This window comes from Siphateles boraxobius, unplaced genomic scaffold, assembly GCF_051911475.1.
Source record: "Siphateles boraxobius isolate OS27281-9 unplaced genomic scaffold, OSU_SipBor_1 5, whole genome shotgun sequence".
In the NCBI taxonomy this organism is placed as follows: domain Eukaryota; kingdom Metazoa; phylum Chordata; class Actinopteri; order Cypriniformes; family Leuciscidae; genus Siphateles; species Siphateles boraxobius.
This window is the reverse complement of record NW_027509141.1, coordinates 8,455,288-8,471,559: the sequence shown is the minus strand read 5'-3', so window position 1 is coordinate 8,471,559 and position 16,272 is coordinate 8,455,288. Positions and strand designations below refer to the sequence as shown.

Below are 16,272 nucleotides of genomic sequence, written 5' to 3'. Positions count from 1 at the left end.
ATTATGCAAATGTGTTACATTGTTACGTAGGTTTGTAACAGGAAGTGAGACTGGAATTGCTGACGACTCATTTCAGCAGTTCAGAATCGATTCTTTCTTTTAGGAGACAATAACTTTATTTGTTGTACACTTTGATGTCTGGGATTATACATTTTATTAAAGCTATTATCCCAAAAAGCAAAATAGCTGCACTTTAAACAAATTTTGACTGTCCCTCATTGATTGTGCCATTTCCACTACAAGTAACAATATTTTGTCCCTAAAGTTTGATCAAAATCCTATGTACTAAGGAGACAACAGTGTGAAGAGTGTTCTTGATATGAAAGATGAGCTGCGATTTGGAGTAAAACAAAGAAAAATCAAGGTGAATATCATGTGAACAAAATGTTTGCATTGAGCGTAATTTCCAGTCATGCTGTCAAACAAAGCTGTAATTTTGTCAAATTATATACAAAGCGTGAAAATATTTCACAAAACAAAGGAAATAAAATAAATTACTTTAGTCACCTTTACAAAATTGTACTATAGCACTTCAAACATACTCTCATGAGAATTTGTAACTATATTAAATTTTTGCGCATCGGTGACAAATCATATAATTTCGTACAATCTTATTCGTGTGTTGATCTGCTGACAACGCATGGTTAAGTTTAGGGGGTTGATCTTCATGCTTAGGTTTTTCTTTCTAAACGTTGTATGAATTCATATGAAATCGGCACCTCGTAAAATAGTAACATTTTCTTGTGAGATTGGGTTGGCACTTCACATAGGCTACTGTAGGTCTTTTGTTTCTTAAACACTGTTAAGAATGATTATTTACTATTAAATTAGGGACTTTCTTTGCCAAGTCAGAAAATCTTTAGATGGATTTATTTCCATATTAAGAAAGAATGTCAGTTCAGCATCTGTTATTATTATCATTTTTATATAGCTTGGCTTCCAGGAATCCACATAAACTCTGACATATAAGTTGCTCTCGGAGCCACTTGAATTAATATATTAACGTAAAGAATAAAGCGTCAAGTTAATGTTTGCCGGTGGGAGGGCAGTTTTATGATAAGTCATTCTGTCATATCCAGATGTTGCCCCATTTATCCAACATCTGCATGACAGTAAATCAATATCCTCTTCGATACAAAGCGAGTAACAGATACACCCTAAATATGTCATTCGTGTAATTTTTCACTGTAGTCTGGCTCTTAATGTCATATGCGGTATAACAATAACTCCTTCCTTTGCTTTACTGAAAATTTATTACAAATCTATAAAAGGCCTCATAAACTTTGCAGCTGCCAGCACACTATCTTTGACTCTTTGTAGATTAGTACAAAATGTCTTAGTGGCTAAGTTTAACTAAGTGTTTAATTAATGGTCATGTAATGTTCCTATGGGGAGCTGTCCATTCTAATTAAGTTAACTGATCAATTTCTGTACAATAATCAATCAGTTCACTGCATATAGGACATCTAATGAATTCTAGTATACTAGAAGTAGCCTATAGCCTATAAGTCTATAAGCTTTATGCTCATAGCATCATTTGCCTACCTTAGACCTAAGTTGTAACACCATCGTTTTTTAACCTATCAGAAATGAGATATAGAGAGTGGATCACGATCATACGAGCACCTAAGGTGACATTTGTTTTTTCTTCACAGATGGGCGAATATATATATATATATATATATATATATATATATATATATATATATATATATATATATATATATATATATATATATTTATATATATATATATATATATATATATATATATATATTCACCTATCTGTAAAGAAAAAAATTTCACCTATATATATTACGTGAGTAGCCCTAAGTAATGCTTAGGGATGTTAAATTACCTGCCAAAAAAGCTGAGTTAGATAGAATTAATTGCATATATTGTGAGTCCTATACCTGCTCATTATGTTTTGATGTAAAACATGGCCATGCATCTGATGACATTTGCATTGTTCCATTCCTCTCTATTTTATTCCACTCAACCTCAATAATTCGTGAAATAACAATTTGATATTGTTTATATTACAGCAGGACTGAAATTATGAAAAACAACGTAAAAATAGAACTATGGAACTAATAATATGCCATTATGCTTTACATGGCACACTGTGAATGTGGATGACAGCAACATCAAATACCGGGAAATGTAGTTTTGTGGCGCTTTGGACTGCGTGGCCGCGGCTGCTTAAAAACTACGCTTCCCAGAATCCCCCACACAGTCAGTGTCTGCATCATCGACACGGAAGGTGAGTACATGTGTTCGGTGTAGACGCTGTGAGATGTCATTTCGGTGGTGTGATCACGGTCTCTTTAAATTCGTGTTTAATAACACGCATGTTGTGTTTATGTAAATGTATTATTGATAGATGGTTTGTGTCACACATTATGTCAGCACGGCTGGCGAATGTAAACATATTACTCTTTATTTTGTGACAGCGTCATGCAAACCAGCTGCATGTGATGTTTGGAAAGTATGTCCTGCTCAGCTCTATGCGAAGCAGCGACTTTAATTAGGATAATCACATACATTCAGATATGTTAAGGCAAGAGTGAAAACCTGGGTCAAATGCTGAAATGTCATAATATATTATGGCCTTGCTTATGTACTGTAGAAAAGCATAATGTTATTAATAACACCCCAGCAACTTATTTACTTTTTTGTGTTTCGTTCGTCCCGTTATTCAAGCAATACCACAATAGCCTATTATGTTAATAATACATATGCTAACACGGTATGCTCCGTATATTAATACAGTAACTAATAAAGAACACATAGTTTATATGGATATATTTTAAATATATTTAGCCTATATATAGTTACCTTGATTTTGCTAATTAGGACATGTTCCCTGAGGGATTTTGGAACGTTTTTCCATTCAATAAAACAGATTTCAAGGTTATGTTTACTGTTTTACCACACTTTTTAACCAGTGAGTTTCCTTGGTCCCCCTAGCCCCCCATACAGTAATGTGAATTCTGGATATGGCTGATTAAAATCATTAAAATTCAAACTAATCCACTAATGAATCATTTAGGGGCCGTTTAAACAGCACAGTTTTTAAGGGGTCATATAATGATACATGCACTTTTAAAAGTTGATTGTACTGAAATGTGTGTTGGCAGTGCCTGTACACATCCATCATATAATGATAAAAATCCATCCAGTGATTTCGTTTTAATCTCCTTATATGTTTTCCCCTGCCTCAAATCGAGCCGTTCGTTTTTGTGACTTCACACGCTCGCACGCCCCTCCCACGATTGTTGATTGACAGCGCTTTATATTATATTAATCCTTGCAAATGGCTAGCTTCACGATGAATGCGGCTAAGGTTTACACTCAGGGAACATTACGGCATGTTTTCTATGTACGACGTTCTCGATATAATTCATAATCCCACGTTTATAAATGAACAACGGGTTATGGTTATTGTGTTACAAAAGGTGTACGCACAGAACAGAGGGGCGGAGTGAGCAAAGCTCATTATCATTTAAAGGCATATGCACTGAAACGGCGTGCTGACAACAGAGCTGTTTTTGACCAGGTAAAATAAGTGTTTTCTTACAATACTAATGAGAATTTTTAAATAAAGTATATTACAAACTTTTAATTTAGACCCTAAAGAATCATATTAGCTTGTACAAAAATGGCATTATATGACCCCTTTAACTAAAAACTGGAAATATTTTATGCATTTTGGCCGATTATTTACACCACAACAGCGTTTTGGGGGGCCTGAAAATGTAAACTTTTAAAAACGTGTTTCAAAGTGCAGGTTTTTGAAAACCATACTGTTATAGGCTACGTTTACACGTACAAAGTTTTCCAAAATCTCCTCTCTGGCCGTTTTTTTTATAAAGAATCGTTTTCAGAGGCGAATTCTCCGTTTGCGTGTAAACGAAGGATAATTTCACCGTTTTTGTACTGTTCACAGAGACTGTGGCCCCGTGAACACTGACATGGTTATTTTGAAAAACAGAGACATTTCCCTCACTATTAGTTAAAGTGACATCGCCAACTACTGGCCTGGCAGCAGAATACAGCGTTTTTAGTTGTTTTCGCGGAACCGTGTGAACGGGGATCTTTTTGACAATGTTGTCATCAATAGCTGAAAAACGCGAAGTGTGTGTGTCACATAAGAGGATAACGTAGGTTTTTTTTTTCCACTGGAGTACTCATGTAAAGGATGCGCGCGCGTGCACAACTACTATCATCTGCTGTTAGGCAGTAGCAGCCCTGCGCTGGGTGCGCCCCTTCTCCTATAACTGAGGAGCTAATTTGTGTGCATCTGTGTGAAACACGCATAGGAAAAAAAGAACGACAGAAAGAACAGCTCCCCTCCAGCCGCGACTCGGCTCCCATCGTTCATGTTTATGAGCTGTTCAAAAGTATCGGTTCATTCGCGAACGTCTCAACTCTAATCAATTAAGAACGCTTCAGTTTATATTCAAATTTTAATATAGGTTTATATATATTCGCCTTGATTTTCCCGATGAATAATTTAGCATGATTTGTGAATATTTGACCAATTAAAGTAAAAGAATAAAAACGTCTCGCTCACCAATTAGAGACACTGTTGATTGTCAGCAAGTTTTACTCTGCATGAGGTATAATTAGCTGAGATTCATGAGAAAAGCTGATTAATTGAAGAAATTTTCATGATTTTTTTTATTTATTAATCATTCTCATTCAAATTGCAATAACTTTGCCAGGTTCAAAAAGCATACAGTCATTTTAAAGTTCCTGGTTCATGAATATTATCAGGTTTTAAAATCAGGTGATGTAGCATTCATCTGCTAGTCGTTGAGTGTTGATGTGAATGGTTGGCAGATGTTTTGAATCATGATATATTGTAATGCGTGTTGTGTCAGGAGGTAGTTAATGGTACTCAGTCCTACTTTATATGCAAAAAAATCGCCTTATTGTAAGTGCAATTTTCTGGTAAATAGGGGCCAAAAGTTTGAGTGTATAAAGGTTTGAGAGTGGGAGCATAAGGTGGAACCGGGTGTCCAGCTGCATTTTTCATTAGAGTAACTTGATTAAATGTATTTTAATTACCTCTATCTCAGCGGTGCGGTTGAGAGACGTCACATGGCTCTTCCTTTTAATGTCTGCCATCTGTCTAGATGCCCTGAGAATATAAAGGGAAAAATGGACCCCAAAATCTCTCCCTCTCATCTCATCTAACACTCTCATGCCCATTCATGTAGTTCCTCCAGAAACCGTTTTTCCAGTGTCAAGTTTTCTTGCCACAATATGACCGGATCCAATTGATATCTTGACATTGACTGGAAAAATCCAGCTATTTTAAATGCTGTGGTATCGGTAGCCTTCTTACTTAATGGCTAAACTGAAACCTTTAGAGATCCTTTTCAGCTGAAGATCAGTCTCCAAGTCTAGCTCGTGCCAATGCAAATGAGTAGATTAAGTGAATAATGTGGTGAAATGCGGCCTCAGTGCTCTTTGACTCCCTTTCGGAAGCGGTACGTGGAGATTTGCAGACAGATATGTATAATGCAGGGGAGCTGGCATCAATTATGCACCTTTCATTCATGCCACAGCAATACCTAATTGATTTGATTCTGTTTGCTTCATGTATAATTGAACACAGATCCTGTGTGTGGCTTTCAGCCATTGGATGTTCGTGATGGCTAGGCCATGCGTTATGCAGCTTTGAGTTGGGACAGATCTCTTGTTCATCATGAATGTATTAGGTCTGTTTAACCCTGGCAGTAAAGTGTTCATTAATGAAGGAATACATTATAATATCGAGATACAATATTTCAATCATGACAACTCTCAGAATAGATTTAAACAGCATTTATTGATAAGAATGGAATGTACATAGGGTTAGCCCTACGCTGCTACTGCATGAGTGAAGGCTACTGTCGAAACATGCACATAAATACAGCGAATAGAATGCAAGCTGCTGCAAGGAAAGTAGGGAGAACCCCCTAGCAGATCTAGACAGGTGGTGCTGGGGAGGGTGGTGCTTGAATCAGGCTCAAAACAAAACAAAACAAACATTTATTTCAGAATGTCTGCTATAGAGTGTTATGGTGTTATATTCGCATCGCGTTACTCGCTCTAGATTACTCGCGGGATTACACTAATTTTTTGCGTCACTTGGGTGAATAAAAACATTGTGCGATGAGGAGTGTCTTCACGCAAACAACAAAAACAACAACAACAACATTTCTTTCTGCCATTTTTTTCGGTGATCAACCATGTTAGAGATAACTGCTATTGCTGTTGTGACAAGGAACCAAATACGCCGTAAAGTCCAACTTCCTCACTTACTTTTCTCCAAGCTATCTCATTTTTTATCCGGTCTCTGTATGAATATACAGTGCATATGCCTAAAATAATGCTCTCCTCCATTTTCTGATACAACCATGTCAATAAGCTCTTCACTGATTGGCTTGCACGATAATGCGTCATGCAAATTTCCCGCTTAAGTTAAAATTTTCCAACTTATATTGCGTGTTCGCAGCAATCGCACTGCCCAATTCGCATCATTTGCGTCGCCCGGCGCTATTGCGCATCTGTTCGCGTCTTTGCATTGATTTGTATGTAATCTGCTCGTGCAAATAATTTAATTTGCTTTTGGTGTGCACACACCATTATAGTTTGTCTGTAAAATTACAATATATTGTGTGAAAATGGTGTAATGAAGTTCATTGCACTATTATCTAATGTAAACAAATAATGTTAGAGATTTTCTCAGATCTTGCTTCACTTTTATATTCCATTATTTACAATCTTTTTAAATGGCACATTTAGATTTCATAGTGTGTTGGGCTAAAAAAAATCTGATACTCCAAGAAACGATATTTAAGAATTAATGATATTTGTAAAAAAAAAAAAAAAAAAAAAATTATATATATATATATATATATATATATTAAAAACTCTTGTATTCAAGGTATAAGGAAATGTCATTACTTTAAATTTGGCTACATCACATATTTTTTTTTAGTCATTATATCAACAAAAAAAACTTTATTTAAAATGTTTTCAGAAACATTTGAAACCAAAATGATTACAAAGAATACATTTTCTAGGAACTTATGGATTTTTGTGGACTTTCTTATTTGCCATTGCAACTCCCCTAACTTGCTGTTTTTGACACTGACTGTTCACAGAAGTGCACCAAAACAGTTTCTTTCTTCTGTTTGCAGCGTTCCCTAAACTCGGCGTCTTTCAACCGTGTGTGCCCTTGATTTTATCTGATAGGGGGTCTTCTATACCATGACCTTTAAAGGTGAAAGGCCCTGCTCAGTCAGTCTTTCCCTCTCGGTCGGAGATGCGAGTGCTTTGAGGAAAGCAAAAAGAAGAGTGTTTATTATCGATGACAGAACATACACACCCTTGAAGGTCTGTCACCGTGTTCTCGTCAGGGTGGCTTGGGGGTCAAGTGCACTAGTCTGGATCAGAATGGCTACTCTGACAGGTCAGAGGTCAAAGGTCGGCCTTTCAGAGCACCAGGGGAGGGCTGCCAGAACTCATGCTGGAATTTGAACTCATCTCTGACTCAAACTTTCCATAGATTTACATGAAGGCGCAGTACTTGGGGCCTATTTCTGCATTCCAGGTTCAGAGAGAGAGAGTGTGTGTGTGTTTGTGTGTGTGTGTGTATGGGGGGGGTAGAGGGAAAGATGGTGAATGCAAAACTTCATATTACTAATGAGTTTAGCCCACTTCTCCATAAAGTATCCAGTCATCTGAAACTTTTTTTTTTATTGATTACTGGTGTTTGGTATGGCAAGAATCACTATTAATATTGCTCTTAATTAGGGTTTGGGATTTGGGTTAGACATTTGAAGTAGTAACATTACGCACGCTATTCATGAAACCACATTTGGAGGTGATCTGGGAGGGATTTTGACCACATTTACAGACAATGAATGCAAATGTGCTTTTGTTATACGCTTTCAACTTTGTGTTTAATATTAAACAAGGTTCTACTGCAAATAGTCATTCATGTCACTTTGACGGTCATTAAAACACTGTGCGAGTTGCTGCTTTTTCTTTTTATTCTGCTCTCGCCGTGTTAAAAAGACAAAAGATGCCTGGCTCTTATGATTGGCTGATGTGATTTAATCAGCGATATGTGATTATTTAACATTCCACATATTTATTCATTCCACTGGATTCCACTTTTTCTCTTCATTTGTCTTCCTGAAGAGTGCTTTAACTTTTTCTCCTCTTTTCTTCACTTTTAATCTATTAACCCTGTTTGAGGGGTTTGTAACTGTTTTGAGGGGTCAGAACAAACAATAAAAAAATACTTCTAAAACATTTATTAATCTTAGTTGATGTTTACCAACCTGTACTAATGCATCATTAAAATCAAAAGTTGTATTTGTTAATGTTATTTAACGGACCTGAGACATAACTAACAATTAACAGTTCTATGGCTTACCCAATTCATCAATAAATAATATCCAATATATCCATAACTCTAGAGTTATGCGCTAGAGTCCTCCCATATACAAAGAAATCTTCCCACGTTACTTGAGTTTTCTGAAAGGCGCTATATAAAATAAACGTATTATTATTTTAACAGTTAACAAAGATTAATAAGTACTGTAACAAATGGGATGCTCATTAGTTCATGTTAGTCAATGCATTAACTAACGTTAACTAATGAGACTTTTTGTAAAGTGTTACCGAAAACAGAAGAAATGGAATGGAGCAATGTTGTAAAAAATGTGGTTAGAAAATGTTTGAGCTTCCTCAACTTTTCGTTTAATATGTAAATGGTAGAGTAACATGAATTTGGGAAAAAAGACAATCACGATTTTTTTGGTCTCCCACAATTGTGAACAGACAACGAAACAAAATAACTTAATATACTAGAGGCAATCAGGATGCTTTCATTTCCTGTTATAGGGTGATCATAATCATTATTAACCAGAGAGTGTTGTTGTTTAATGGGGTAAAGGCCACCATCTTTGAATGCTTGTGATTCAAAGAACATCAACACTTTATTTAATCCGTTTTGTGAGTCTTATACCAGTTAATGGCCTGTTGCCACGGATCAGTGTTGCCAACTTGACAGCATTGTTGTTCTGGTAAAATTTTTTTTTTTTTAGCCGTCTGATGCCTATCATTCAGTCTGGTTGTTTTGTCTAGGACCCTTTTAAATCTCTCTGTGGTTTTATGCATTGCAGAATAATCGCCATGGGCTGAATAAATGTTTATTGCTGCAGTTTCTTTAAGATTTTTTATTAATTAGAATTATTTTGAAATAAAAATCAGTTTGAATGAATAATTCAATGAATCGCTCAATACTTGCTTCCTTACTGGGAGAATCAGCATTTTTGAACAAATTTTTTGAATGAACGATTAAATGACGAATCATTTTTTAGTAGTCCATTGTTGCCACCTACTGGTGTAATGATGTAATTGATAATTTTCATTGATGTGTCAAATTTATTTCAATAGGTGACTTACACTCTTACTCAATCTTCTAACAATTAATTGTGCAGCTCTAGTAAGTGGTGATTTGTAAATGTGACTAAAATGAGGACATTTGCTTAATATTATTCACATGCTGTTGTCTCAGGACACAAAAAGCATGTTATAGACCATAGACACTTGGGTTGCGGGTCTCCCTAGTAACTGTATAGCAACATGATGGCAAGTTGTACAGGGGCAAGCGCCACTCACATTTTCCTTAGTAAAGAGCTACTTTTTATTTATTAGGGTTTCTTTTTCTTGAACTATTAACTACAAACTTACAGTGAATCACTCACACTTAACAAACCCTCATTTAATAACCCCCTACAATAATAAAAAGTGGAATATTATTAATAATCAGAAATTAATTGATTTTTTTTTCTACCTGACAAAGCATTTGTCTTGTGCTAATTAGCCTAGTTTCCTGAAGCAAAGGCTGAAATGTCAGTTATCAGAGTGATGCATTTTCGTAGCTTGAAATAGAATGAACGTTAACTGAAATAAAATAAAATAAACAATGAAAAAACATTTCTTATTTTCATTGTTTAACTTGATGTACTAAAATAACTAAAACTGAACAAAAGATTAATAAACACTATATTGTAAGGGATCATCTAGATGTGTTTGATTAGGGTGGGTTTGTTTCATACGTATTTTAGTTCTGTGTCCTAGTTTTCAGTTTGTTTCTATTCTTTTTTATTGTTTGATTAATTGAATAATAACTATGTTATTAGTTTCATTGATTTGTTTGTTCTATTTAAGCTACATGCTACTTTCAGATCATGGTCTGTTCTCATCATTATTGTTTTTGGTATTTCTGTTCCTGTTTTCCTTGTGGTTTGACTCTTAAGAATAGCCTAAGGCCCTCGACACACTGGCTGCGTGTCGTGCGTGACGTTTCTGTTGCGTGTCAGCTGGGTCGCGTTTTCTGTGTCTTTGCACACCCGAAACGTGTCTGACGCGGCGCTGCTGACACGGATCACCCTTGTTCGACATATGGGAGAGAGTTGTGGAAGCCCTATACTTTGTGTTAAGCATACATATAATGCCTACTGATAAAGACACTGTCAGCAGTATTGACAGCAAAATAGACTACAGAATATTTCGTTCTGTATACGCTTATTTCACGCAGCCGTTATTTTGAAATCGAAAGCGAGGCTCGGGTGGGAAGAACCCCGGAAGTAAAGATAAACAACAATGCCTTGGACTACCAACCTGAAGCTGCTGCCGCAATTTACACTATTGGATGTTAATATCCAATATAGGATGTGTATATAGTTTCTTTTTTTACTTTCTGAATTATATATATATATAAAAAAATATTTTATTTATAAATTAATTTCACTGTATATAGTCTAAAGAAAGACATGTATGTACAGTATTAGAATAACTCATCTCTACATTAAAAACCAATACACCATCGCATTCACGATCTCCTGTGATTAAAGGCGACACTTCCGGTTTTCTTCGCACCGGAGCCTCGCTTTCGATTTCAAAATAACGGCTGCGTGAAATAAGCGTATTGACAGGTGCAATATTTGAAAATTGATAATTAGGCCTATTTATTTTTAAATTAGGCCTATATTTATATCTGAATGTGTCAAAACCTAGACTTTCATACAATAAAATGTAATTTATTAATATGTATTCGTGTACAAAATAACATATAAACATCTTTTCCTATTCTATTTTGTCTGGAAACTCTTACAACACGCTTGCGTGTCGCGTGGAAAATAGGCGTCGGTTCTATTTCTAGCATGCACGCGTTTTCCGCGCGGTTCAAGCCGCGCTTGAGACGCGCGTGTCATGCAGGCAGTCAGCAAGCTCTAACCTGTTAACGTGGGAGCCGAAATAAAAAGGGCCAAGCAGCTGAGAAGCTTACGCCACGCAGCCAGTGTGCCATGGGCCTAAATCTACGGTGGCCGAGAGAGCTCAACTCGCTGCTGAAGAAAATGCATTCAAATAGAAAAACACCCACAAATTATGAAAACATCTTCATCAGTTTCATAACAAAAGTGTGTTCCAAATTCTCACAACACAACCAAATACAGAAATGCGCTAAAAATAGCACAGACCACAACGATAATGTTGCAAGGGGACCCCAATAAGTGACAAACCCGGCTGGGAAATGCTTTTTTTTATGTACGGTATAAAAATGGATATTCTAAATGGAAAAAATAGGCAGAAATATGCATGCACAATTAAATATACAATATCAGCCGTTAAAGATTACTTGTAAAAAAAATGTTTGAATAAATTGTATAACTTATATGGTAGACATATTGTGCATTCCTAGATTATTTATTTATTAATAAAATGCACTGATGTGTGCATGAATACATCAGGAACATGTTAGAAGTAAATGGGTCAGTTCTGATTTCATGTTATTTCCTTTAATGTACCGTAGTGTGCTGATACTCACTATCTGTCAATAGCTCTTTGTGTTCATTGTTGTGATGCCAATCCCAGCATGAGGCTAAGTGGATGGCGGTGACAGTGGCAAAGCTACAAAGAACCAGCTCCATCTTTGTTGAAGTGTTCCTGTAGATCTCCTTTAATCCAGCTAAATACAAAAAGCTCCCTTTCCAAATCATGTCAACACATGGACAACTCCAGTTTCCTCAAGTCAACAGCAGATATATGTGTTCCTGGGTATATGTTGAGAGAGAGAGAACAGCAGATGAATAGCATTGTCAATCTGATGGTCATGGTGAAAAGGATTACAGAGTCTTGAGGGACTACTGGAAAATGATGGAAGTCCACAATCTCTGGTTTTCTTCTTGCCAGAGGACATAAAAGAATCAGCTAATCCTTTAAATCGGACACAACTCCAGTGTATTTTTATACAATGTCAGAAATATTGTTATCTCCAAATGTGAGACAACCGGGTTATATTTTCTAGCGCTGTGACTTCCTGACCTCTTCCATTGTATCTCTTCATTGTATCATTGTTGTGTTGTCCCTTGAGTTGAGCCTGATCTTTGGGTTTCATCAGAATATTTCATTCTTGTAGACATGTTATATGACTCTGGGGGCAGGGCAGTTTTGTGCCACATTTATTCATTGGTTTAGTCTGCATCCTCGCGTTACTATTTTAGTCACTTGAAATGATTGCAGATATGACCTTGGTTAGGGAACATAGATGAGATTTAGATTCTTAATGGAATTATGGGCAAATAGGAATCTTTACAAATTAAAAAAAAAAAATAGTTGCAGGGAATGTACATAAACCCATGAATTTCTGCATGAGAGAGAGAAAAAAAAAGAAAGAAAATAAAAACGCCGGCCCATGATTAATGTAGGAATCGGTCACGCTTTACAAACAGGTTGTTAGAATTAGTTAACTAGTTAACATGACCTACCAATTAAAAATTCGACTTAGGCACTTTTAAATCTTAATTTCTGTTAATTTCATTATCTATCCATCTTACTAGCTTTATTCCAGCTAATTTTCAGGGTCCGCTTCACTCACACATTTGATTTGGCACAGGTTTTACGCCGGATGCCTTTCCTGACACAACCTAGCACTGAGAGTGCTGGGACACATTAACACTCACAAATTTGGCATATCCAATCCACCTAACCTGGTCCCCGGTTCAAGCCCCGGTTCTGAGCCAGGAGTCCTTTCTGTGTGGAGTTTGCATGCCCTGTTCTCCCTCGTCAGCTAGGGCATCCTATGTAAAACCTTTGCCAAATCCAGTGTGTGTGTTTCTGTGTGGATAAGGACCCTGCAAATGAGTGTGACTACACTAGAAAAATATATATTAGATTAAAAGTTGGACCTGTTCATATTGCCCTGAGATGGCATAAACTAACTATGAACAGCTGTATTTTCACTAACTAATGTTAACCGAGATTACAAAAAAATACTGTAACAAATGTATTGCTCACTGTTAGTTAATGTTAGTTTAAAGCATTAACTACCAATAAATCTATTAGAAGTCTAAATTAAAAACATGCCAAGTTCTTGGAAATGTTCTCTTAGAATTCATGTGTGTTGTGTATGGTTTTGTTGATCTTTGATACTATTTTTAGAAGTTTCATTTTTATGACTCAAGTATTTATATCCAAGTAATTTTCTTAATGCCATGAATATTTAAGTGCATACATCTTAATCATCATTTTAAAAAAAGAGTTTAAAATATATTTTAGGGTAACAAGTATTTATAAAGTGTATGCCATTGTTAAAGTCACATGACATTTTACAACCGGAACTAACATTGCTTTGTCATAAAAAGGTCAAACTGATGTGTTAAATGAAAATAAAATGACATGCAAGGAGACTTGTTGACTTAGACACAGACACTCTATGATCTTGGTTTTTTTTTCCTGTGCTAGTTTTTTTTAAACAGCAGTTTTGCTTATATATGACACACACACACACACACACACACACACACACACACACACACACACACACACACACACACACACACACACACACACACACACACACACACACACACACATATATAGATATACACATATACCAGTTTTGCTAATATATATATATATATATACAGTATATATGTATTAGCAACACTGCTCTTAAAAAAAAACTAGCATGCAGGGAAAAAAATAAGATCATAGGTTGTCTGTGTCAAAGTCAATAAGTCTCATAACATGTCAGTTAATATTTAACATATCAGTCAATTATATATATATATATATATATATATATATATATATACATTTAATTTATTTAAATTGTTCCATTTGTAAAAAAAAAAATATTAATTAGGTATTTTTTCCTCATTATCGGTAATAAATTAGATTAAATTAATATATTTTATAAAAGTGTAAGTTGCAATTTGCTGCAATTTGGGGAAGATGCTGCGCTTTTTTTCCATACATCATAAATGTCTTGCGCCTCAAATCATACAAAAAGCAATAAACGCTGTAACGTTTCCTTGGGTTGGATGGCTGGTGTTTGTGAACGCAATCATGTGAGAAGTAATAATACCAAATCATTCGGATGACTGACTTTGGCTTAGGGATTTCAGAATTACTAAACCAACATTTGAGATGCTATACAATGAAATTGGTCAATGGTTAGTCCATTTATCCAGTCACATCCACTTTTTTTTTTTTTTTTGCTCATCGAGCAATTTATTCAGTAAATTGTAGTATCGGATAAAAATTTGTCTGCCTCAATAGCTATTGACCCATGCATTCATTGGTCAATGTTTGATCTGACCTCCAAACACAGTTTGCTTAAACAAATGGCAAACAAACAACAATGCAGTAGTTGTTCTTGTTGAATACAATGTGTAAATCATTCATAGTTATATACTGATATGCCACTCCCTCGAAGGCGAATCTCACATCTAGATAGCCCCCCATTACAGGCGATTTTTGAAAGTATGGGTCTTTGTTGCTCCTTACCGAGGTGGGAACCACGGCGCTGAAACGCGGGGTTCTGTGAGTGCATTGTTGAGAGTAATCTCATTTTATTATCCCCAACCTTGCATGGCAAGGGGTTCTATTAGTTCGAGCGCTAGACCGCTGTGTAGGGGCCTAGGGCTGGTGGTAAATGGAAGAGGAAAAGAGCTGTCTTTTTGAGTATGTTTGTGTTTTATTTTGTTTTCTATAACAGCATTTATTTGCATGAGTGAAACTGAACAGGTCCAGAGATTGCAACAAACACACTGCCTCCAGCACCGAGAACTGAACTGGGTGCTAGGGTGCATAAAAGAGGCTTTTTGGAGGGTGGTCCGGCTGCAGCGAGACATAGCCTCCTCCTCTTCCTTCCTGGCAGCAGTCGAGGGCGCGGGCTTTACAGCATGCTGAGTTTTTTTTGTTTTTTTAATCCATTATTTCCTTGGCATTCTATGAAAAGATGTTCATACAATTAGAGCGCATAACACATCAAACGAAAATAGGGAAATTATTATAATATTACTAAATATTATTTAAAACACAACTTTTATGAATTTTGAAGCGTATGAACAACCCCTTCAACGTCACCATCACTAAGCTTCCGACAACTCTTTCAGGATACGTTTACATGACAACGATGTACTAAAAACAGAAGTTTTCGCAAACAGACAACAACATATTTTTTTTTTTTACAAAAATCCCCTTTCACAAGGATTTGCGAAAATGACTAAAAACGCTGTATATGCATAGCAGGCCAGTAGTTGGCAATGTCACTTTATGAAGAAACACTACACGCGTATAGACTGAACACGTAATGACTGAACGTCACCGTTTTCAAAATCTTGCACTTTGAAACCGGTTTTCAAAAGTTTGCATTTTCAGGGCCCCAAAATGCCATTGTCATGTAAATGAACAGCCAAAACGTTTCAGTTGAAAATGGTGTCATGTAAACGGCCCCTCAGTCTTTGTTTAAAAACATTTTCCCTGAAAGTTAAAGTTAGAAATGTTTTCAATAGCGTGATTATAAACACAACGAGGCTGTGAAAGTCAATTAGTGAGTAGATGAGTTTACCTGTTCGACTAATGACATTTAATGTCCACGACAATCTCTGTAGCCTTTTAGCAACTTGTTAGCAACCGCCTTTTACAAGACAAGTGAAAGCTTAAAAAAATATCACAAGAGAGTATTACTGATGTATTTTATATGAAAAGTGAAAATATCTTGAGCTTGTGCTCGCCACAGACCTAATTTCAAGCATTTAACCAAAAACCCATTAAAAAAACCCATCGACTTCAAGACAGTATAAACAAAAGTGCTAAAATGCTAACTCTTCTGTTTCTGGGTTTTGGCCAACAAAATTTTGCATTCTTTTCAAATTGTTGCATCATCATGTACTTTACCAAACAAAACAG

General features: G+C 36.0%; 1 protein-coding gene across 4 annotated transcripts in view; it reads left to right on the top strand.

Moving 5' to 3' along the window:
* Window positions 1-2,226: 2,226 nt before the first annotated feature.
* The window catches only part of fhit (fragile histidine triad diadenosine triphosphatase), a 371,924-nt gene continuing 357,878 nt past the window's right edge, over window positions 2,227-16,272 (top strand). For 3 of the 4 annotated variants that reach the window (XM_077202671.1, XM_077202672.1, XM_077202669.1), the window contains exon 1: window positions 2,227-2,263. The gene's annotated coding sequence lies outside the window, so the exon portion shown is untranslated. The remainder of the gene's footprint in view (window positions 2,264-16,272) is intronic. The other variant, XM_077202667.1, reaches the window with a different exon arrangement.